Source organism: Pituophis catenifer, unplaced genomic scaffold (assembly GCF_029215685.1).
Source record: "Pituophis catenifer annectens isolate HBS135680 unplaced genomic scaffold, rPitCat1.0.hap2 SCAF_1, whole genome shotgun sequence".
Lineage (NCBI taxonomy): Eukaryota > Metazoa > Chordata > Lepidosauria > Squamata > Colubridae > Pituophis > Pituophis catenifer.
In genome coordinates this window covers 173,689,801-173,714,678 of record NW_027256881.1, presented here as the reverse complement: position 1 = coordinate 173,714,678, position 24,878 = coordinate 173,689,801, and the positions used below count along the sequence as shown (strand labels likewise).

At 43.4% G+C, this 24,878-nt stretch overlaps 1 long non-coding RNA gene across 2 annotated transcripts; it reads left to right on the top strand.

The window, feature by feature from the left end:
- Nucleotides 1-485: 485 nt before the first annotated feature.
- LOC139327082 (uncharacterized) lies at nucleotides 486-24,602 on the top strand. 2 transcript variants are annotated; one of them, XR_011601649.1, is made up of 2 exons: nucleotides 486-584; nucleotides 24,340-24,602. It is a non-coding gene; the product is annotated as an uncharacterized lncRNA (long non-coding RNA). The 2 variants fall into 2 exon arrangements; XR_011601650.1 differs by having other exon boundaries at nucleotides 486-763.
- The last annotated feature ends 276 nt before the right edge of the window (nucleotides 24,603-24,878 follow it).

The following is a 24,878-nucleotide window of genomic DNA, read 5'->3' as shown; positions in this document are numbered from 1 at the left end:
TAATTCATCTGCCAAAAAGTTAAGCTTCTCATAAATTTCTGTTTGTTTATATTGAAATCACCACACTAATTAAACTGCCTTAAAAACATTAAAACGAGCAAACAACTAAAACCTTTTCACTGAGATCAAGCCCCAGACACCCTGGAAAGTCCAGATGGGTTCGGCCGCATTTTCAAGCCCCCAAAGCGTCCTCGCCTTATTCGACCGGGTCTGCTCCGCATTAGCAGAAGTTGTCCGGGGCTAGAGACCAGGTGATCGATCAATGCCTCATCACTCGAGATGAACCCAGACTCGGCCCCCAAATCAGCACTATAAACTCTTCGGGCGCCCAAACTGGGCTGCTTAAGCTCAGCAGACAGCCAGGTCAGTCCAAGCTCCACAGGCCGCTTCGGGCTTCCCTCCCTAACAGGCGCAGCGCGACAAAGCGGAAGGGGGAAATGGAAATTGTTCTCTGTGCGCAGCAATTGGCTAACAGGGCGGGAGAGGCGTGGCGTCCTTGTCAGGCATTCCTGGCAAAGTGAGCGCTTTGGACGATTTCGCTGCGCCGGAAATTCTGCTTGACTCGAGGGCCAACGGCGGACGAGGTAAAATTATGCCCGGTGCAAAACAAGCGGCGCGTCCTCCCTGCTTTCCAAGGTGATCTCGGGGTTACGTAGCGTACAGATCACCATGGCAATCTCCAGACGGCAGCCCTACGGGAAGGGAATGTGGGAGAGCCCCGGAATTGACCTTTCTGGCCAGCCTCTGGGAGCGCGACATTCTGGTGGGTGCGAGAAAGGGGAGGGCGCTTGCAAACCAATCGCAAGAAACAGATGGTGGTAGCGAAAGGCGAGCGCTGAGCTCGGAAGCCCACCAGGCTCCCACTCATCCGGCTGGGCTGCAACGGGACAGGAGCCACCCGGCTTAATGCGTTCTTGGTTTAACGGAATACTGTACTGCTCTTCCGCACCCTCTGCCAGATTAGGCGATTTGCAGCTCTGGTGTTCCTCCTTAAGCAGCCTCTGCAACACCTTCTCCCGCACCGTCTGCCTCCCAAATGAAAGGTGTCGCATGAAGCAAACTTCATTCAGCCTGGGGAAAGGGATAGATAATCTAGAGGTAGATAATCTAGATTTTATCGTATTGCCTTTTAGCCATTAATAATGAATTTATACAAGTTCTTATCCATTTAACAGCACTTATAGTTATGAAGTGATTTCACTATGAAAAGGAAAAAAAAAAGAGAGTTGGAATGTGCGTAGGCATACATGCCTCACCTATCAGTGCCTTCTTTTTCTGGGATCCTGTCGCACAGCCCAGGAGAAGCTTTTTCAAGGAACATTTACATTCTGTTCTTCAAATTCAGATTGCTGCATAATATTTAATTAACTTTTCCCTAAAGGCACATAGGTTGTTGTTTCACTTAAGGAACATAAAATGAATGCTGTGAAGCATGTTTCAAGCAAAAACAGAATGCTTCAAGGACGTCTTGCCAATTTGTTTGCATTTATGAGTCATCAAATTTACACATTAAATGTAAGTGGCCAAACAGACAGAAAAGCAAAGGAAATGCTGACGTTTAATGTAAAATCACAGGTAGAACAATTAACCAGTGGAATGGCTTGCCTCTGAGTGCTCCAACACTGAGGTTTTTAAGAAGAGATTGGACAGCCATTTGTCTGAACTTGTGTGGGATCTCCTGCTTGAGCAGGGGGTTGGACTAGAAGACTTTCAAGGTCCCTTCCAGCTCTGTTATTCTGTTAAATTGATTGTATGTCTCCTTCAGACTTCATTGTATGAATCCTGTGGAAATCATCTTGCTGTCATTTCTACACTTAATAACATAAATCTGTTGTTTGGATTTGTTACAAGGTTTCTGTCGATACAGGAACTATAGAGCCAGATGAGGATTTCGGCCTTTATTTTCCTGTTGAGTGGATAAAAAAGACTGTTCTAAAAACTCTTACCACACATTTAAATTTTATGTTGTTGTTGTTAGTTGCAAAGTCGTGTCCAACCCATCTTGACCCCATGGACAATGTTCCTCCAGGCCCTCCTGTCCTCTACCATCCTCTGGAGTCCATTTAAGTTCACGCCTACTGTTTCAGTGACTCCATCCAGCCACTTCGTTCTCTGTCATCCCTTTCTTCATTTGCCCTCAATCTTTCCCAGCATTAGGCTCTTCTCCAGTGAGACCTTCCTATTCATTAGGTGGCCAAAGTTTCTGAGTTTCATCTTCAGGATCTGGCCTTCTAAAGAGCAGTCAGGGGTGATCTCCTCTAGGACTGACCAGTTTGATCGCCTTGCAGTCCAAGGGACTCGCAGGAGTCTTCTCCAGCTCCATAGTTCAAAGGCCTCAATCCTTTGGTGCTCAGCCTTTCTTATGGTTCAACTTTCACAGCCATACATTGCAACTGGGAAAACTATAGCCTTGACTATACACACTTTTGTTGGCAGGATGATATCTCTGCTTTTTAGAATGCTGTCTAGATTTGCCATAGCTTTCCTCCCCAGGAATAAGCATCTTTTAATTTCTTGGCTGCAGTCCCCATCTGCGGTGATCTTGGAGCCCAGGAAAATAAAATCTGTCATTACCTCCATTTCTTCCCCATCTATTTGCCACGAATTGAGAGGGCCGGATGCCATGATCTTAGTTTTCTTAATGTTGAGTTTTAAGCCAACTTTTGCACTCTCCTTCTTCACCCATGTTAAGGGAGTCTTTAGTTCCTCTTCACTTTCTGCCATTAAAGTGGTATCATCTACATGTCAGGTTTTTGATATTTTTCTTGGCAATCTTAAATCCAACTTTTGATTCATCTAGCCCGGCCTTTCCCATGATGTGCTCTGCATATAAATGAACTAGGCAGGGCAACAGTGCTGGACTCCTTTCCCAATTTTGAACCAGTCAGTGGTTCTGTGTCCAGTTCTCACTGTTGCTTCTTGACCCGTATATAGGTTTCTCAAGAGACAAGATGGTCTGGTACCAGGGGGGAAATGTTCCTGGTTTGGTCCGGTTCACCCGAACCAGTAGTAAAAGAGGTTACTGGTTAGCCAAACCGGTAGTAAAAAATGTAAAAAAAAAGTTCCAACAATCAGCTGAGCAACACGCAATTGTCTGAACTTTTTTAAAATCATTTTTAGCATTTTTTACTACCGGTTCTCCGGAACCGGTAGTTAAAAATGCTTTAAAAAGTAAAAAAAAAAAAAAAGGTCTGAAGATTGCGCGTCACTCAGCTGATTGTCAGAACTTTTTTTTTTTACTTTTTAGGCATTTTTTTACTACCGGTTCTCTGGAACCGGTAGTAAAAATACTTTAAAATTTTTTTTAAAAAAGGCTCTGATAATCACAGCTGTGCTGCGCGATCATCAGAGCCTTTTTTTTACCTTTTAAAAGCATTATTTTACAATCTATTCGCCCGAATTTGGTGCATGGTGGGCACTACGCATGCGCAGCCAGCGAACTAGTAGTAAACTGGTTCAGATTTCATCACTGTCTGGTACTCCCATCTCTTTAAGAACTTGCTCAAATTTCCTAAGGCCCATTTGACTTCACATTCTAGGATGTCTGGCTCGAGTGACCATCCCATCGTGGTTATCAGGGACATTAAGCTCCTTCTTGTATAGTTCTTCTGTGTAATTTTGCCACCTCTTCTTAATCTCTGCTGCCTCTGTTAGGTCCCTGCCATTTTGGTCCTTTATCATGCCCATCTTTGCATGAAACGTTCCCTTCATATCTCCAGTTTTCTTGAAGAGATCTCTGGCCCTCCCTATTCTATTGTTTTCTTCTATTTCTTTGCACTGATCATTTAAGAAGATATTCTTATCTCTTCTTGCTATTCTCTGGAATTCTGCATTCAACTGGGTGTATCTTTCTCTTTCTCCCTTGTCTTTTGCTTCCCTTCTTTCCTCAGCTATTTGCAAAGCTTCCTCAGACAGCCATTTTGCTTTCTTGCCTTTCTTTTTCTTTGGGATGGTTTAGTTGTTACCTCTTGTACAATGTTGCCATAGTTGCCAGAACTCTGACCATAGTTCTTCAGGCACTCTGTCTAACAGATCTAATTCCTTAAATCTATTTGTCATCTCTACTGTATATTCATCAGGGATATGATTTAATTCATACCTGAGTGGCCTAGTGCTTTCTCCTACTTTCTTCAACTTAAGCCTAAATTTTGCAACGAGAGCCACAGTCAGCTCCTGGTCTTGTTTTTACTGACTGTATAGAGCTTCTCCATCTTTGGCTGCAGAGCACCTAGTCAATCTGATTTCTGTGTTGACTGTCTGGTGATGTCCATGTGTAGAGTCATCTCTTGGGTTGTTGGAAAAGAGTGTTTGCTATGACCATCATATTCTCTTGACAGAATTCTATCAGCCTGTGTCCTGCTTCATTTTGTACTCCAAGGCCAAACTTGTCTGCTATTCCGGTTATCTTTTGGCTTCCTACTTTAGCATTCCAATCCCCCATGATAATAAGGACATAATTTTTGGGTGTTAATTCTAGAAGGTGTTGTAGGTCTTCATAGAACCGGTCAACTTCAGTCTTTTCAGCACCAGTGGTTGGGGCATAGACTTGGACTACTGTGATATTGAATGGTTTACCTTGGATTCGATTCATTATAATTATATAATTCATCAATTATAATGTCTTCAACTAGTCCAGCATAAACCATTATTTCATCATTTATTCTTTGCAAGCATCCATACCGTAATATATCATGGATTATTCTTTTAATCTTTGGATTAGTTAAACATTATCAACATTGTTGATGAATTGTGACCTAACCATGCTATAAATAAGAAAACAAATAAATAAAGGGGCAGGTAACTAAATATTTTAGCTGGGTTCTAAGCTCTGAAGACTTAATTACAAAGCTGAGGTAGATGCCATGAAAAGAATCCTTTTTCTACAACACAAATTTAGAAACTTCTTTTGTAAAAGCTTCCACGTACAGTCAGGTCCAGAAATATTGGGACATCGACACAATTCTAACATCTTTGGCTCTGTACATCACCACAATGTAGTTGGAATGAAACAAACACAATGTGCATTAACTGCAGACTGTCAGCTTTAATTTGAGGGTATGTACATCCAACTCAGGTGAACGGTGTAGGACTTACAGCAGTTTGTATATGGGCCTCCCACTTGTTAAGGGACCAAAAGTAATGGGACAATTGGCTTCTCAGCTGTTCCATGGCCAGGTGTGTGATATTCCCTCATTACCCCAATTACAATGTGCAGATAAAAGGCCCAGTGTTCATTTCAAGTGTGCTATTTGCATTTGGAATCTGTTGCTGTCACTATCAGTGAAGCAAGCCATCATTAGGCTGAAGAAACAAAACAAACCCATCAGAGAGATAGCAAGAACATTAGGCGTGGCCAAAACAACTGTTTGAAACATTCTCAAAAAGAAGGAATGCACCGGTGAGCTTAGCAACACCAAAAGACCTGGGAGACCATAGAAAACAAGTGTGGTGGATGACCGAAGAATTCTTTCCCTGGTGAAGAAAACACCCTTCACAACAGTTGGCCAGATCAAGAACACTCTCCAGGAGGTAGGTGTATGTGTGTCAAAGTCAACAATCAAGAGAAGACTTCACCAAAGTGAATACAGAAGGTTCACCACAAGATGTAAACCATTGGTGAATTTCAAAAACAGGAAGGCCAGATTAGAGTTTGCCAAACAACATCTAACAAAGCCTTCACAGTTCTGGAACAAGATCCTATGGACAGATGAGACCAAGATCAACTTGTACCAGAGTGATGGGAAGAGAAGAGTATGGAGAAGGAAAGGAATTGCTCATGATCCTAAGCATACCACCTCATCAGTGAAGCATGGTGGTGGTAGTGTCATGGCGTGGGCATGTATGGCTGCCAATGGAACTGGTTCTCTTGTATTTATTGATGATGTGACTGCTGACAAAAGCAGCAGGATGAATTCTGAAGTGTTTTGGGCAATATTATCTGCTCACATTCAGCCAAATGCTGCAGAACTCATTGGACGGCACTTCACAGTGCAGATGGACAATGACCCAAAGCATACTGCAAAAACAACCAAAGAGTTTTTGAAGGGACAGAAGTGGAATGTTATGCAATGGCCAAGTCAATCACCTGACCTGAATCCCATTGAGCATGCATTTCACTTGCTGAAGACAAAACTGAAGGGAAAATACTGGTTGGTACTGGCTTCCCGGGAGGTTACACGAGGCTGGCTCCAGGGTGTTATCAACGCTTCGCTGAGTGAGGGCCACTTCCCCGCTGCCTTGAAAGAGGCGGTGGTGAGGCCTCTCCTCAAGAAGCCGTCCCTGGATCCGGCAATATTGGCCAACTACCGTCCTGTCTCCAACCTTCGCTTCATTGCGAAGGTTGTTGAGAGTGTGGTTGCGCGACAGCTTCCCCAGTACCTGGATGAAACGTCATATCTAGATCTGTTCCAGTCGGGTTTCAGGCCTGGGTACAGCATGGAAACGGCATTGGTCGCGTTGGTTGATGATCTCTGGAGGGCTCGGGACAGGGGCTGCTCCTCTGTTCTGGTCCTGTTAGATCTCTCAGCGGCTTTTGATACCATCGACCATGATATCATTCTGCACCGGCTGGAAGAGTTGGGGGTGGGAGGCACCATGTTGCGGTGGTTCTCCTCCTTTCTCTCCGACCGGTCGCAGTTTGTGTTAGGGGGGCAGAGGTTGACCTCGAGGCCTCTCATCTGTGGAGTGCCGCAGGGATCGGTCCTCTCGCCCCTTCTGCTCAACATTTATGTAAAGCCGCTGGGCGAGATCATCCATGGCTTCGGGGTGAGATACCATCAGTACGCTGATGACACCCAGCTGTACATCTCCACCCCAGGCCACCCCAATGATGCCCTTGAAGTGATGTCCCAGTGCCTGGAGGCTGTGCGGATCTGGATGGGGAGGAACAGGCTCAAGCTCAACCCTTCCAAGACTGAGTGGCTGTGGCTCCCGGCATCCCGATATAGTCAGTTGACTCCATCACTGACTATTGGGGGTGAGTCTTTGGCCCCCACAGAAAGGGCTCGCAATCTGGGAGTCCTCCTGGATATGCAGCTGTCCTTGGAGGAACATCTGACAGCTGTAACTAGGGGGACCTTTTGTCAGGTTCGCCTGATTCGCCAGTTGCGGCCCTTTCTTGATCGGGATTCCCTGTGCACAGTCACTCATGCCCTCGTCACCTCTCGCCTTGACTACTGCAACGCTCTCTACATGGGGCTCCCCTTGAAGAGCACCCGGAGGCTCCAACTGGTCCAGAATGCAGCAGCGGGGTAGTGATGGGAGCAGCATGGCACTCCCATGTAATACCGCTCCTGCGCGAGCTGCACTGGCTCCCAGTGGTCTTCCGGGTGCGCTTCAAGGTGTTGGTTATCACCTTTAAAGCGCTCCATGGCATCGGGCCTAGCTATCTTCGAGACCGCCTGCTGCTACCGATGACCTCCCATCGTCCCATGTGCTCCCACAGAGAGGGCCTCCTCAGGGTGCCATCAGCCAATCAATGTAGGCTGGTGACTTCCAGGGGGAGGGCCTTCTCTGTGGGGGCACCTACCCTCTGGAATCAGTTGCCCCCAGAGATAAGGAGAATCCAAGACCTTAGTGCCTTCCGCCGTGCCCTTAAAACCCACTTTTTCCAGCAAGCCGGGCTGGTTTAAGAAGAAATTTTAAATGTTTTAATTGGTTTGTATTTTTAATTTTGGGCCAAATTTATATATATTTTAATTGTTTTTAATATTTGTATTTCATGTTTTTAATTCTGGCTGTACACCGCCCTGAGTCCTCAGGGAGAAGGGCGGTATATAAATTTAAAAATAAATAAAATAAATAAATAAAATGCCCCAAGAACAAGCAGGAACTGAAGACAGTTGCAGTAGAGGCCTGGCAGAGCATCACCAGGGATGAAACCCAGTGTCTGGTGATGTCTATGCGTTCCAGACTTCAGGCTGTGATTGACTGCAAAGGATTTGCAACCAAGTATTAAGAAGGGAAAGTTTGATTTATTATTACGCATGCCCAAGATGGCGACGGTTGCCGAGATCGCGGTTTGAGGATGAGGGACTGACCTACCCTCTGGGGTCTTTGGGGGTCGTTGTGAAGATCTACGACCCCAGGCCCGGTTAGGAGAACTCTCTGCCCACACGGAGAGGGTCTTTTCCCCTCCGGATATTGAGGCTGGGCAGAGAGAGAGAGCGGGCGATGTCGGGAGCAGCGGACTGCTTCAGCTGGGCGTCGGCAGCGTTTCCTCCAGCTGGAGTCCACGTGGGCGTCGGAATCGGCGTGGCAGCGTTTTTGCCTGGGGCGCTGCGGTACGGCGATTTCCTAGGCTGAGGGGTTGCCCGGGGTGCTGTGGGAGTTGCCGGATTTCCCAGGAGATCTTTGGGACGCTGCCAGACCTTTTGGGCGCTATGGCAGCGACGGCGGCGATGGCATGACGACGGCAGCTGTGATGGCAGCCCAGAGGACCTGGCAGGGAGGAGACACCCCCCCCCGGAAGCTGGGGATGGGGGGGGCAACGAGGCCGGGAGATCATCTGCCTTTTGGGTTGGGCAAGGACCTGGCATGAGACGCTCTTAGATCTTGGGAGGCCTCCATTGTTTATGTGGGGGCTGGGGGGGGGCTAGAGATAACTGCCCCTGTTTCCCCCCAATGTTTCTCTACCAAGACTATGCCCACCTTGGATTGTCGGCTAGCTCACTGACTCACCTGACGCCAAGTTTATTCTCATCTGAACTTTCCCTAACTGTGGGGAGGACTATTTAAATCTGAATGGGGGCTGGTACATGGCTCCATCCCATCAGCTGAGAGGGCTGGGCTCAGTTAAACCACCGTGAGAGGGTGGCTCTGATGTCGGGGCCCCTGAGGGCTGAACTGGGATGATATTGAATTTCTTGCATCTGCCAGCAGAGGGGACCTGACCATCGGACCAACCGCCGTGAGAGGGCGGTTTTTGGACCTAAGCCCCGGATGCTGTGCTGTCTGCATTGGTTCATCGCTGCCATCTCACCACAAGAGGGGGTCGAATGGTTGATCAGACCTCCGTGAGAGGGTGGTTGGGTCTTCCCCCTTCCCCCCCCCCTTGGACTGTGGTCGACCTGGAACTTGACTTCGTCCTCTGTTGTGAGGGGACAGTGGACCGGTCTTGTTGAAAATGTTCTTGAGACTCCCATTCCATGTCTCTCCCCTGGACCTTCTATATGGACCCCTAGGATATGGTTGCTCCCATCCTTTGTGGTCAAGATGTATTCCGCAGCGGAGCTTCTTGGTCTGCGAGACTCCCCCCTCTCGCAGGCTTGGCCCTCCACTCTATCGAGGGCCTACCTCGATGACGGGCTTTGGAACCCCGAGAGGTGGCATGCCGCAAAGAGGGGGTTGTGGGGTTTTTAAAATTGTCTTTTTGTAATCTTTTAAGGGGTTTAGGGCGGGGGGGTGGGGAGGGAGGGGCATAGGTCAGGCCCGTTACAGGGGCATGGAACGGAAGGCGGGGAGCGGGGTGTGGAGGAGCTCAGTGTGGATAGGGTGGAGGGCAGCTCTATCAGGACCGTGGTTGGGAGGGGCAGATATGGCGGGAGTAGGGGGCCACATCAGGTGGTGGGGGCACGCACCCGCTATCTCCAAGCGGTGGCATGCCTCGGCCCCCATGACTCTTCTCGTTTCCCTGGCTGTCCAGAGTCTCAGAGCCCAGGCCTTAGACTGATGTTGTGCAACGCCAGGGCCGTGGTTAATAAGGCCCCCCTCATTTGTGAGCTAATACAGGAGGGGGGTGCGGACCTGGCAGGTATTACAGAGACCTGATTGGGCCAAGAGGGGGGGTCCCCCTCGTAGAGATGTGCCCACCAGTTTTCCGCGCATTCCATCAGCCAAGGGCCCAGGGCAGGGGTGGGGGGGGTGGCGGTCGTTATAAAGGAAGGTCTTGATCCGAGGGAGGCCACTGTACCTCAGATAGCCGGATGTGAATCTCTCCTGGTGAAGTGGGGCCATGGGATGCAGGTGGGCCTGCTGATCGCGTACCTGGCTCCCTGCCACGTGACAACGGCCCTGCCCGAGCTTCTCAACGTTATTACCGGGGTGGCGGTTGATACCCCCAGACTTTTGGTCATGGGGGATTTCAACCTGCCATCTACCGGTGGGGCGTCTGGGATGGCTCGGGAGTTTATGGCTTCCATGACAGCCATGGACCTGACACAATTCATGGCCCCACTCACGTGGGAGGACACACTCTGGACTTGGTTTTTATCTCTGGTCAGTGGCGGAGTGGTCTGGATATAGGGGATATAGTTATTGAACCCCTGTCATGGTCGGACCATTCTCTCCTGAGACTGGACCTTTCGACCGCTGCACCCCACTGCAGGGAGGCGGAACTGACCAGGTGGTTCCGCCCCAGGCGCCTGATGGATCCTGATAGGTTCCAGAGGGAGCTTGGGCCAGTTCCTGAAACTCTGGCTCACGACTCGGCTGAAGATCTGGTGGCTGCCTGGGATAGGACGGCCGCTGGTGCTCTGGACCGAGTCGTGCCTTTGCGGCCTCTGACCCGAAGCCGAACCTGCCCGGCCCCTTGGTTTTCCGAGGAGCTGAGGGAGATGAAGCGCCGGAAAAGACGCCTAGAGTATGGTTGGAGGGCTAGTCGCTCCGAATCCGACCGAACACTAGTTAGGTCTCATATTAAGACCTATCTAGTGGCGATAAAAGCGGCAAAGCGTAACCACTTTTCCGCTCTTATTGCATCGGCAGATAACCGCCCAGCCGCCTTGTTTAGGGTGACCCGCTCCCTCCTATATCAGGGAGCGCGGGAAGACCCCTTGCAAGGGCAGGCTGAGGATTTTGCACAGTATCTGCACGATAAAATCGCTCAGATTCGGGAAGGCTTGGACTCTGACTGGGTAGATCCCGGCGGGGTGACTGAGGCTGGTCTTGAGAATGTTACCTGGGATGAGTTCGACCCTGTGACTCCTGAGGACGTGGACAGGATCCTGGGGAGGTTAAATGCAACCACATGTTTATTGGACCCGTGCCCCTCCTGGCTGGTACTGGCCACCTGGGAGGTAACACGAGGCTGGCTCCAGAGGATCATAAATGCTTCTCTGAGAGAGGGTTTCTTGCCTCCTGCCTTGAAAGAGGCGGTGGTGAGGCCCCTCCTCAAGAAGCCTTCTCTGGACCCGGCCGTTTTGGCAAACTATCGTCCGGTCTCCAACCTTCGCTTTGTTGTGAAGGTTGTGGAGAGTGTGGTTGCGCGACAGCTCCCACAGTTCCTGGATGAAACCGTCTATCTAGATCCGTGCCAGTCCGGCTTCAGGCCTGGGTACAGCACGGAGACGGCATTGGTCGCATTGGTGGATGATCTCTGGAGGGCTCGGGACAGGGGTTGTTCCTCTGTTCTGGTCCTGTTAGACCTCTCACCGGCTTTTGATACCATCGACCATGGTATCATGCTGCGCCGGCTGGAGGGACTGGGGGTGGGAGGCACCGTGCTGCGGTGGTTCTCCTCCTATCTCTCTGACCGGTCGCAGTCTGTGTTGGCAGGGGGGCAGAGGTCGACCTCGAGGCGCCTTGCTTGCGGGGTGCCGCAAGGGTCGGTCCTCTCGCCGCTCCTGTTCAACATTTATGTGAAGCCGCTGGGTGAGATCATCCGTGGTTTTGGGGTGCGATGCCATCTGTACGCTGATGACACTCAGCTGTACATTTCCACCCCAGACCACCCCAATGATGCCCTCGAAGTGATGTCCCAGTGTCTGGAGACCGTGCGGGTCTGGATGGGGAGGAACAGGCTTCGGCTCAACCCTTCCAAGACCGAGTGGCTGTGGATGCCGGCGTCCCGGTATAGCCAGCTGGTGCCATCGCTGGCTATTGGGGGTGAGTCACTGACCCCCACAGAGGGGGCTCGCAACTTGGGCGTCCTCCTGGACACACGGCTGTCTTTAGAAGAGCATATGACAGCCGTGGCCAGGGGGGCTTTTTATCAGGTTCGCCTGATATGCCAGTTGCGCCCCTTTCTGGATCGGGACTCCTTGTGCACAGTCACTCATGCCTTGGTTACGTCACGCCTGGACTACTGTAACGCTCTCTACATGGGGCTCCCCCTGAGGAGCACCCGGAGGCTCCAGCTGGTGCAGAATGCGGCCGCGCGGGTGATTATGGGAGCGACGTGGCGCTCCCACGTAACACCTCTCCTGCGCGAGCTGCATTGGCTCCCGGTGGTCTTCCGGGTGCGCTTTAAGGTGTTGGTTCTCATCTTTAAAGCGTTCCATGGCTTAGGGCCAGGGTATTTGCGAGACCGCCTGCTGCTACCGATAACCTCCCACCGGCCAATACGCTCTCACAGAGAGGGCCTCTTCGGGGTGCCGTCGGTCAGGCAATGTCGGCTGGCGGCCCCCAGGGGGCGAGCCTTCTCTGTGGGGGCACCCGCCCTTTGGAATGAGCTGCCTCCTGGAATACGATTGATCCCGGACCTCCGGACCTTCCGTAAAGCCCTGAAGACGTTTTTATTTCATCAAGCCGGCCTAGCCTAAATGGTTTTTAATTGGGATTTTAAATTTTATGGATTTGGGGTTTTAAATTGGGTAGCCAATGATTTAATTCTTTTAATTATCTTAACTTTTGCATTTGTATGTTTTTTAATTTTGGCTGTTCACCGCCCTGAGTCCCTTCTGGGAGAAGGGCGGTATACAAATTAAATTAATAAATAAATAAATAAATAAATAAAAATGATTATTATTCTGTCCCATTACTTTTGGTCCCTTAACAAGTGGGAGGCACATATGCAAACTGCTGTAAGTCCTACACCGTTCACCTGAGTTGGATGTACATACCCTCAAATTAAAGCTGACAGTCTGCAGTTAACACACATTGTATTTGTTTCATTCCAACTCCATTGTGGTGGTGTATAGAGCCAAAGATGTTAGAATTGTGTCGATGTCCCAATATTTCTGGACCTGACTGTATATTTGTTAAATAGTCCAACTTGAGGGACTATTTAACTTGAGGGGATGTCACAGGGAAGAGATGGTTGATTTATTCTCCATACTGTCTGAGGGCGGGACAAGAAGCAATGGGTGGAAGCTCATAGAAGGAGATTCAACCTGGAACTAAAGAGGAATTTTCTGATAGAACAGTGAAATTATTTTGAGATTTGGAGATATTTGCCTATCACCTATATTTTTATGCTACTTTTATGCTTTTTCTGTTGTCCCTTATGATCTTGTCTTGGTTTTACAGCTTTCTAGGGGACACGGAGGCTCAGTGGCTAAGATGCTGAGCGTGTTGACCAGAAAGGTCGGCAGTTCGGCGGTTTGAATCCCTAGTGCTGCATAACAGAGTGAGCTCCCCTTACTTGCCTCAGTTTCTGCAAACCTAGCAGTTTGAAAGCATGTAAAAATGCAAGTAGAAAAATAGGGACCACCTTGGTGGGAAGGTAACAGCGTTCCATGCGCCTTCGACATTTAGTCATGCTGGTCACATGACCATGGAGACATCTTCGGACAGTGCTGGCTCTTCGGCTTAGAAATGGAGATGAGCACCGTCCCATAGAGTCAGGAACGACTAGCATGTATGTGTGAGGGGAACCTTTACCTTTACCTAAGGCTGCTTTGGTGGCCAATTAGGAGCTGTGTTTGAGTTATGCACTATGAAAGAATAGTGTGTTTTGTTTAAAGAAGAGCATTACACTTGGCAGAAAACATCGAACATGGAAACCCAACATGGCTGAGGTTGGACCCAAGAACTAAAATTGTTGTATAAATTACTAAGCAAATATATTCTCATTTTGGGGACCTTGAGAATTGGTAGTCTTTTTTTAAAAAAAAAAAGTTTTTTATTTTTAAACAAAACATAAAAACATCCATCATCCATTCCAATTACAAGTAGTGTGTCAGTCGGTTACAAATCTTTTCTGCTTCATCTCATATTCATCATTACAAATTCTCTAATTTCTCGTATTATCAATCTAACATATATCTTTATATCTTTATTCTCATTTATCATTCATTTAACAATAGCATTTTTATCTCATTAAAATCATTTCCATAAATTGTATTATAACATCTATTTCATATTTCATATTTCATTTCCATGTTTTATTATCTAGTCATTGATAAAATAAATCCCATATCTTATGGTATTGTTTATCTTCCTGTTCTCTAATTTCAAATGTCAATTTGCTCATTTCAGCACATTCCATAATTTTCCTAATAACTTCATCTTGTTTGGGTATTTCCTCATTTTTCCAATTTTTAGCAAACACAATTCTAGCCGCTGTCAATACATTCACAATCAGGTAACTCAATTCTCTGTTATATGTTTCTGGTAAGATCCCTAATAAAAAAAATCTCTGGTTTGAAATCAATGTGCTTTTTAATCATTTTTTCCAACCATGTGTATTTTGCTAAAGCATTCTATGCAGAATTTCTCAAAGAGAAAGAAATGGAATCCAAGAAGGCAGAGCAAATAGTAGAACTCCAAGAAGAAGACCTAGTAATGATTGAAAAAGCAGAAGGAGCAGTAGTGGGTATTGTGGAATACAAAGAACAACTTGAGCCGAGATCTACTAGAGCAGCAAATCCTTCTTATAAAATATGAACATGGAAGAGAAAAAATTGATTTCAATAAATATAAATGGACTTAATTTAGCTATTAAAAGAAGAAAAGTATTTCATAAATTAGAGAAATTAAAGTTTGATATAATTTGTTTGCAAGAAGTACACATTAAAAAGCAACATGAACAGTTACTGGTGCAGTCAAAACTAGGGAAAATTTTTACTTCATTGCCACAGTGTAAAAAAAGGGGAGTTGTCTTATACATTAGAAACACAATTCCAGCTGAGCAAATATATGAAGATGATGCGGGAAGAATTTTGATGGTGGAAATAATAGATAATATGAAAATACTCTCAATAGCAATATATGCTCCAAATAACAACCAAGATGACTTCTATAAAAAGCTACATAAGAAAATAATTGAACTGGACTATGAAAATATTTGCATGATGGGAGACTTTAATGGTATAGTGGATGAGAAATTAGATTATAAAACGCATAAGGCAATAAAACACAGTAGAAAGATACTGCCGAAATCTTTTTTTAAGATGACAGAGGAAATAAATCTAAAAGATACATGGAGAGAAAGAAATGCAAAAAATAGACAATACACTTTCTTTCTGACAGACATTCATCTTGGTCTAGATTAGATATGATTTGGACAACAATGGAATTGACTTTGAATATAGAAAAAATTGAAATAGAAGCAAATACCTGGGCAGACCATAATCCTGTGACAATGAAATGGAAAGGACAAAGACCTTCGTACCTTTCGTTGCGTCCTAAAAACATTATTATTCCAACAAGCAGGGCTGGCCTAAATAATAATAACATTTTACTATTTTAATGGGTTGTTTTATTAGAGTTCTTTCGCCAATTTATTTAATTGTTTTAAATTGCTTTTAATTTTTATATTGTCATGGTTTTATTTTTGGCTGTACACCGCCCTGAGTCCTTCGGGAGAAGGGCGGTATAGAAATTCAATTTTAAAAAAAAAGAAGAAGATCTAGATAGACTTTAAATAATACTGTTTTTTTAAAAAAAGACTGTGCAGAAAATGGAGAAAATTGGCTTTTTTCTTTAAAGAGAATCGAAAAGAAGACACATTGATGCAAAATACTTGGGATACAATGAAAGCCTATGCCAGAGGACTGATAATCAATTATACAAGAAAAAGAAATAATAAGAAAAAACAAGCCTATAAAATATTAGAAGATGATTGTAATAGATTTGAAAAGGAACTTCAAAAATCCCCACAAAAGAAAGACCTTAAAATAAAAATGGATACAATAAAACATAAAATGGGATTAATGGAAAAAGAAGATCTAGCACAAAAAATTAGAAGTGCTAAACAGAATTATTTTGAAGATGCTAATAAACTAGGTAGATGGTTAGCATATAAATTGAAAAAAGAAAGACAATCAAGAAAAATAACACAGCTAATGGATGACCAAGAACAAATTAGATTTGGGAATAAAGAGAAGAAAGAAATTATACAAGATTATTATAGAAAACTGTATGAACAAGAAAATATAGAAGAGGAAAATATTATACAATATCTGTAAAAGACGAATTTACCTCAGATTTCAAAAGATACTGAAGAAATGCTAGAAAGAAACATAACAATGATGGAATTAACAGAAGCAATTAAAAAACAAAAGAATGGGAAGGCGCCAGACCCGGATGGATTGCCAGCAGAATATTATAAGACACTACAGGAATCATTGAGTCTCCCGTTGTTAGAAGTTATGAATGAAGTTATGTAAAAGAAGAAAATACCCAAGTCATGGTCAGAAGCATATATTACATTTGTTCCAAAGAAGAATACTGACTTACAACAAATTAAAAATTATAGACCTATATCCCTGCTAAATTCAGACTATAAAATTTTTGCTTCAATATTGGCAGAAAGATTCAAAAGATATTTAAACAACTTTATACACTGACCAAAATGGATTTCTGCCAAGGAGACAGATTAGAGACAATATGAGAATAGTTCTGGACACTTTGGAATATTACGAGGCCCACCCTGAAAAGGAAATGGCCTTGATATTTCTAGATGCACAAAAAGCCTTTGATAATGTGAATTGGCGATTTATATTATTGCAGCTGGAGCAGATAGGCTTCGGTAGAAAATTTATTCAAGCAATAGAAGCTATATACTATAAACAAACAGCAAAAGTAATGATCAATGAAGAATTGACAGAGACTATTGAGATAAAAAAAGGTACGAGACAAGGTTGTCCACTGTCCCCTCTGTTGTTTGTATTAACACTAGAAGTGCTAAATAGAAAGATTAGAGAAGAAAAAGGAATAAAAGGAATGAAAATTTGAAAGGAAGAATATAAACTACAAGTGTTTGCAGATGACCTGGTTTTTATTTTTGAAGATCAATTGGTGTCAATAACTACTTTGATAGATAAAATAGGAGAATATGGAAAAGTAGCAGGTTTGAAAATTAACAAAGATAAAACGAAGATTTTGACCAAAAATATGTTAATAAAACAAAAAGAAGAATTGACGGAGATATCAAAGATGCAGGTCACAAACAAAGTGAAATATTTGGGGATATATTTGACAGTAAGAAGTAGCACACTTAAAGAAAATAACTATAATAAACTCAAACAACAGATTGGTACAGATTTGGCGAAATGGGAGAATTTACAATTATCATTGATAGGGAGGATATCAACTATTAAGATGAATATATTGCCTAGAATTTTATATTTGTTCCAGACAATCCCAATTGGGATTGGGAAAAGATTATTTTGAAGAACTGAGAATTGATAGTATTAAATGCAAAGAAATCCTATTCATAATTCAGACTGCAGAAAACCTTTTCTTGAATTAATTGAAGTTATTTTTTGGAGAAAGCATAAAATAGCACCTTAGGATGGGGTTTAGAATTGAAATTCCAACAAGACTTTGAATTGAAAAGTTAGGTAGGAGAACGGAAGTAAGTATAATATATGTGTATCTTATCATTCCTTAGACTCCATGTTGCTCATTTTAAATCTCGGGTAACATATTTAAATGTGTAAAAATAGTATTTTTGCAAATATACATGTGCATAACCCCTTAAAACTGTTTTGCTGTTTTTTATTTTTCAGAAGGTAAGTAATATAGGAATTAAAATCTAGTATATGATACAGGCAGTCTCATGGCCCTCTTGTGTCTCTTCAGAGGTATCATATATTATTCACAATTAAATAGATCACTACTTACAATAGATTTATATATTATCTATTGTATTTACAATATTTACATTGCATGTAAGTTTAATTATTATTCACAGGTATTATTAATTCAATGTTATTATTAGTTCAATTTATATGCCGCCTTTCTCCGGAAACTCAGGGCGGCTTACAATGCATTAAAAAAAAAAAAAAAAAAAAAAAACTATTATAGGGCTTCCGGTTTGCTCTTCGTAGCCACCAGACGGTCTCTTGGGACCGCCAGCCCCTTCGCCTGTAAAGAGCCGCCTGTACAGCGCAAAGGCGGCTCGAAAAACCCCATTTCCAGGAGGAAATGTGGGATAGAGCAGGTGAGTGTAGGTAGAGCTCTCCGTAGCCCCCAGGGGTTTTTTTTTTTTACTCTTGGGGGCGGGCGGAGGAAGCTCCCTATAGCACTCGCCGCCCGCTCCGGGCGTTGGGAGACTTCTGCCTTTTTGCAGAACAAGGCTACGAAGACAAGCCTTTTAAGATATTTAACAGATTAACTAAAGATGATGAGATTTGGATTTGGATCTGTGACCCTAAATTGCAAGTATTAATACTTATTTTACAAAGGATATTCAACAAAGTAAAAAAGACCTTTTAAAATGGCGATTGCCGAAACTGGAGCAGGGAAGCTGAAAAGAGAAAGTCCTTCCGTTTCTTATTAAGTTACAAAATAGCAGAATAAATGCTCCTGGTTACATTTGAAGGGATTTGAGCTGGACCTGTGACCTCGAATTGCAAGTATCTCACTTATTTTATAACAATTATTGAAGAAGGAAAAGGAAAAGGAAAAAAGAACCTTTAAAAAGGGCGACTGCCGAGGCTTGAGAAGGGGCTGAAAGGGAGAGTCCTTCCGTTTCTTATTGAGATACAAAGTAGCTGAATAAATATTTTTGGCTACACTTTAAAATAAAGCTCTACTTTTGTGTTTTTTCTCTTCCTGGAGATTTGATATTGATCTTGGTTGGAAAGAGGTTTTTTTTTTTTTTTCTCTGCTGCCTCTCTTTTCTTTTTAAAAAAAAAAATAGTTTGTCTGTGTTGAAACATGGCATTAAAGTCGGACAAACAAGCAATGGGGGGGGATTCCCCCATTAACAAATTACGTGACCAAGTTTTAAAGCTCCAGTCTCAGAAAACTGATTTTAATATAATTGAATTTCTTTTGGAGGAGATTGTAAGAAGGGATGAGATTGTGAATCAGAACTTTGAAAAATTTAAGCAGGAAATTAAAGAATTAGTGCAATTAAAGTTTGATATTTTGAATCGAAAGATTATAAAAATGGCTAATGATTTGGTAGGATTTATGACTAAGTTGGATGAAAATACTAACTTATTAGAGTCTAAAGTGGAAGAAATTGAGGACAATTTGGATAATAAAATACAAAAAATTGAAAATGATTTGACAAACACTCAAGACAATAGCTCAGAAGAAAAATCTAAAATGGAGGTTGAACAAAAGTCTTGTAATGCAGAAAATTTACAACAACGGATTGAAAGAGAGGTCTTAATGGTGCATTATAATTTTACAGAATATGCGATCAGACTCAGAGGTTTACAGGAAAATAACAGAGATGATTTAAGGAAAATATCTTCTGAAATTCTGGCTGGGATTTTAAAGGTTCAACCTGAGGAAGTGTTTTGTAGGATTGATAGAGTGTACAGAATAAACTCCTGGATTGCAAAGCAAAGGCAATTGCCTAGAGATGTGGTGATTTATTTTACAGATAAGGAAATTAGGAATAAAATTGTGCAAAATTCCTTCAATTCTACTTTGCAATTGTATGGAAGAAAGATATGGATCTACAAAGAGCTTCCCCCCAAGATGTTAATGGAAAGGAAGAAATTTGGTTTTCTGGTGACTGAGTTAAAATACAGAAATATTCCATTTAGGTGGAATGCCCCAGTTGGCATAATATTGAGATATCAAGGAGAAAGATACCAATTAGATACTGTTGAAAAAGCGGAAGAATTTTATCAAAAATTTTTGAAAATGAACTTAACATCTATAGGCACAATACAGGATAAGCAGAAGGAGTTGGAAATAAAGGGAAAACATCGAATTACAGAGGTTGCGGTAGACAAACTGTCTTTGGATTCTCTTGATACTCCAGCTGGATTATCTACAAATATGAGAGAAGCGGCATCTGATTTCAACGTGATGATCCAACAAGATCAGTTTATAAAGCAGAATGAAAACCGATCAGTTGATATACAACTTGTAGAAAGGAAAACAGGATGGAAATTAAACCCACAAAAAGAAAAGAAAAAAAGAAATAGGTCTCATAAAAACAGAAATTTCTAAACTAAGCAACGGTGAAGCCAGTGATTTAAAAAAAATGAATGAATATGTGAAAAGATAGTGGAGGCGAAGTATTGGTTAATATCATCCTGAGGACAGTGACAGACCTCTGCAATGCCGTAATTTTGGGATGTGAAAAGAGCCTTAATCTGTTGGATTTGAATTATCTATTTTGGATTTCTTTTCTTGTACTGATAAATATATTATAATTATTCTGAGCTACAAGGCAAGAGAGTTACGTTGGGGCATGCAGAAGATCTGGTTGTTACCCATTACGATGATGGGAATTAATAATCCTGATGAAAGCCACAATTACAACTATATGGAATACAATTATAATGTCACTCGGGTGGTTGTTTTTATTTTTATATATATATGAGGATACTCATTACTGATGGGGGCAGATGAAGACTGAAGACTTTGAACAAACTGTTGCACCAGGATGCTACGTTACCCAATTATGGATGGGGGACTCAACAATCTAGTGGAAAGACATCAAAGAAGATATTATATGGATTATAAATTTAAAGTTATTGTCTTTTTTTTTTACATAACGGAATATATGTATATATATATATATATATTAGCAGAGTGGGCAGTGGATTGAAGATATTAAGAATTGTTGTGTATGGTAATTTTGTAGGAAAGTGGGTGGAAATATGTTAGTCCACTGATGGATTAGCTTAAGAAAAGGGATGTTTAAGTGATATATTTAGGGTAGTGGAGGAAATGGACAGAGTTGAATAGTTAAATTAGGACTTATGTGGAAGGCTGCTTTGAAATGTTATATTAATATACACAAAGAATAAATGTTAAAGTAGGATTTATTATACAGTCTTAAAGTGGAAGGTTGCTTTGAAATGTTGTAACAATACATAGATATAAGTTTTGGGGAGGACAAAAAGGGTAGATTATTGCTAAATTGGGAGTTATAATAATATTATGTTAAACTAGAAGTTATCATACAATGTTATAGCAGAACTGCTTTTTTTTTTTGAAATGTATGGTAAAAGGGGAAAGTAATAATATTAATAATATTTTTAGTAAGTAAGGGTCAGTATATAGAGGAGAGAGTAAGGCGATGGTAAAATATTATGTAATCTGTTATGAATTAGGTTTTTGGTGTGAAGAAGTCACGGGGGGGATGGGTGGCGAGGGGGGGTTAGGGAGGAGGGGGGAAGGAAAAAAAAAGGGGAAAAATTTGTATTTGAAAACTTTTTCAATAAAAAAAAAAAACTATTATAAAAACATTTAAAAATTAAAACATTAAAACCCATTCACACCATTCATGGCCGGATCTCACAAGATCGCAACAGCGAGATCAACGGCCCCAGGCCTGCCGGAAAAGCCAGATCTTCACCGCTTTTTGGAAGGCCAATAGGGTGGGGGTGGTCTGGACCTCAGGAGGTAACTGGTTCCAGAGAGCTGGTGCAGCAACAGAGAAGGCCCTCCCCCACGGGCCCGCCAGCCGGCATTGTTTAGCTGACGGGACCCAGAGGAGCCCAACTCTGTGGGATCTTACCGGTCGCTGGGAGCTATGTGGTAGAAGGTGGTCTCGAAGATAACCTGGCCCTGAGCCATGTAGGGCTTTAAAGGTAATAACCTGTTGCCAGGAGACCAATAGGGAGCCAGTGCAGCTCGCGGAGAATTGGGGTAATGTGGGTGTATCTAGGTGCACCCACGATAGCTTGCGTTGCTGCATTCTGGACCAACTGTAGTGTCTGAACACTTTTCAAGGGTAGCTCCATGTAGAGCACTTTGCAATAATCTAACCGTGAGGTGACAAGGACATGAGTGACTGTGAGGAGAGCCTCCTGATCCAAGTAGGGTCGCAATTGGTACACCAGGCGAACTTGTGCAAAGGTCCCCCTAGCCACAGCTGTCAGATGTTGCTCTAATCTTAGCTGTGAGTCTAGGAGGACACCCAAATTGCGAGCCCATTCTGAGGGGGACAATTTCTCCCCCCCCCCCCGAACTAAGGATGGACAATCAACATAGTCTTTAGGAGGCAATACCCACAGCCATTCAGTCTTGTCTGGGTTAAGTCTGAGCCTGTTGACTCCCATCCAGACCCTCACAGCCTCCAGGCACCGGCACATCACATCCACTGCATCACTGAATTGACGCAGGGTAGAGGTATATAGCTGAGTATCATCAGCGTACTGCTGATATCTCACCCCGTATCATCGGATGATCTCACCCAGTGGCTTCATGTAGATGTTAAATAGGGGAGAGAGGACCGAGCCCTGAGGCACCCCGAAAACTAGGGGCCTAGGGGTCGACCTCTGTCCTCCTACCAACACCGACTGTGACCGACCAGAGAGATAGGAGGAGAACCACCGTAACACGGTGCCTCCCACTCAGGGTGGATAAAAATCAATGATTTTTTTTAAAAAAAATCAAAAAAATCAGATTTTTTTGATTTAAATCAGATTTTTTTGATTTTTATCGAATTTTTTTAATAAACTTTTGTGGTAAAAATCTATCGTAAGATAGTTTTCTATTTAAGATACATAAATAATTTAGTTTATTCAGCATGAAATGGAGCTTAGTTATGTAGCATGAGGCTGTAAATTCTGCAACACTGGGACTATCGGTGAGTCAACAGTGGGTCAAAGGAGTAGCAGAGATGACAGTTGCTCTTTAAAAATTATGATTTAAATCGAGTTGATTTAAATCAAGCCTTTTTACTAGTGATTTAAATCAACTCGATTTAAATCAAATCCACCCTGCTCCCACTCCCAACTCCCTTAGTCATCCCAGAAGGATACCATGGTCAATGGTATCGAAAGCCGCTGAGAGGTCAAGTAGCATCAAGATGGAGGAATGACCCCCGTCTCGGGCTCGCCAGAGATCATCCATCAGTGTGACCAAAGCAGTTTCCGTGCTGTAGGCAGGCCTGAAGCCAGACTGAAAAGGGTCCAGATAATCCCTTTCATCCAATGACCACAGGAGCTGAAGTGCCACCACTTTCTCTACAACCTTTCCCACAAAGGGTAGGTTGGAGACTGGATGAAAGTTCTTTAATTCTGCTGGATCCAGGGAAGGCTTCTTGAAGAGGGGCCTTACGACTGCTTCCTTCAATGGTTGCGGGAAGGACCCCTCTCTCAAGGACGCGTTAACTAAAGCCTGGAGCCAGCCTCGTGTCACCTCCCTGCTGGCCGAGACCAGCCAGGAGGGGCACGGGTCCAACAAACAAGTGGAGGAACTCATCGCCCCTGCAGCCTTGTCCACTTTCTCAGGAGTCACAGGCTCAAACTCATCCCACACAATAGGACTAAAACCTGCCCCCGTCATCTCGGTCAGAATTGCCCAATCAGAGTCCAGGTCCATCCGAATCTGAGCGACTTTATCCGACAGAAACTCCAAAAATTCCTCAGCTCTACCCTGCAAGGGCTCCTCCACTCCCCCTAGGTAGATCTTGACTTATAACCATTCATTTAATGAACAAAGTTATGGCTGTTGAAAAAAAAACTTACAACCGTCCTTGCACTTATGACCATTGCAATGTCTCCACTGTCGTATAATCAAAATTCAGGTGCTTGGCAACCACAATGTATTTATGACAGTTGCAGCATCCTCAGGTTGCGAGGTCCCTCTACCTTTACCTTCCTGCAGCAAAAAAAAAAAGGTCCTGAAATTGGGCACAACTCACTTAACTACCACATTACTTAGTGAAGGAAGTTCTAATCCCACTTGGTCATAAATTAAGGATTATCTATACAATACAACTATTCTTTCCCGCTACTATAGAATTCTGAATTCACAGAATTATACAAATAATTGTTAACTGGGTGGGGAATATAAGAAGAAACACTTGCAGAATGTCACAGGTGCTAATTTCTATCTCATCCCTCATCTGGTTCAGCAGACTGGCTTATAACTTTCAAGCAAAGCATTTCCTCCTTCAACAAACCAAGCACAATTAAATGGACAGTCAGGCTTCCTTCATGCAGCTCTTTTACAGAAGACAGAATAATAGAGTAGGAAGCAACCTTGGAGATCCAATCCCTGCTTGAGCAGGAGACCCTATGCCATTCCAGACAAATGGTTGTCCAGTCTCTTCTTAAAAACCTCTAGTGATGGAGCACCCACAACTCCTGGATCCACTGTTGATCCACTGATTAATTGTTCCCACTGTCAGGAAATTTCGCTGTTTGATGTCACAGGATGAATTCAAGAATGCTAATTCCCACATTTCCCCCCACTAGGGAAAGTGTATGGATGTGATGGATGTAATAAATAGGAATGTTATTGCTCTATTACAATGCAAGCATAAAGTTAACTCTCCCTCCCTTCCTCCCTCCCTCCCTCTCACAGGAAAGGAGCTGGAAAACCAAGAGAATATAGAAGGAGGTGAGAAGAAGGAGGCAAGAAAAGCAAAGTTCAAGTGAAAAAGAAAAGAATGGAAAGAAACATGAAGGATCTTGAAAGATAAAGACTTTGATGACCTTGGACAAGCTAAGGAATCACTCTGTAATTAAGCACGTAGTACCACTTTAGAGAAAAAGAGCTGATACCCTATATTAATTGTTCATAAGCTGTTATTGTGAATTAAAGGTTTGACTGGTTCTTTGAGTTAATGATAGACATAATTTTTTTTTATTCTTCATAGCAACATATCAAGTACTTTTTCTTCCTCCTATATTCCCACAACAACAACGCTGAAGTGAGTGGGACTGAGAGAGAGTGACAGTCTCCTAGAACTGGCTCTCCTTGTGTGGTGTGATATGATATATTTCCTCCTTGCAATATCTCTGATATGATACTACCTGGAAGAAAACAAACAAGATCAAATTTTTATATAAAAAGTCTAAATTTTGTGGTGGTTGAAGTCAAATTTTAAAGTACATTTATTT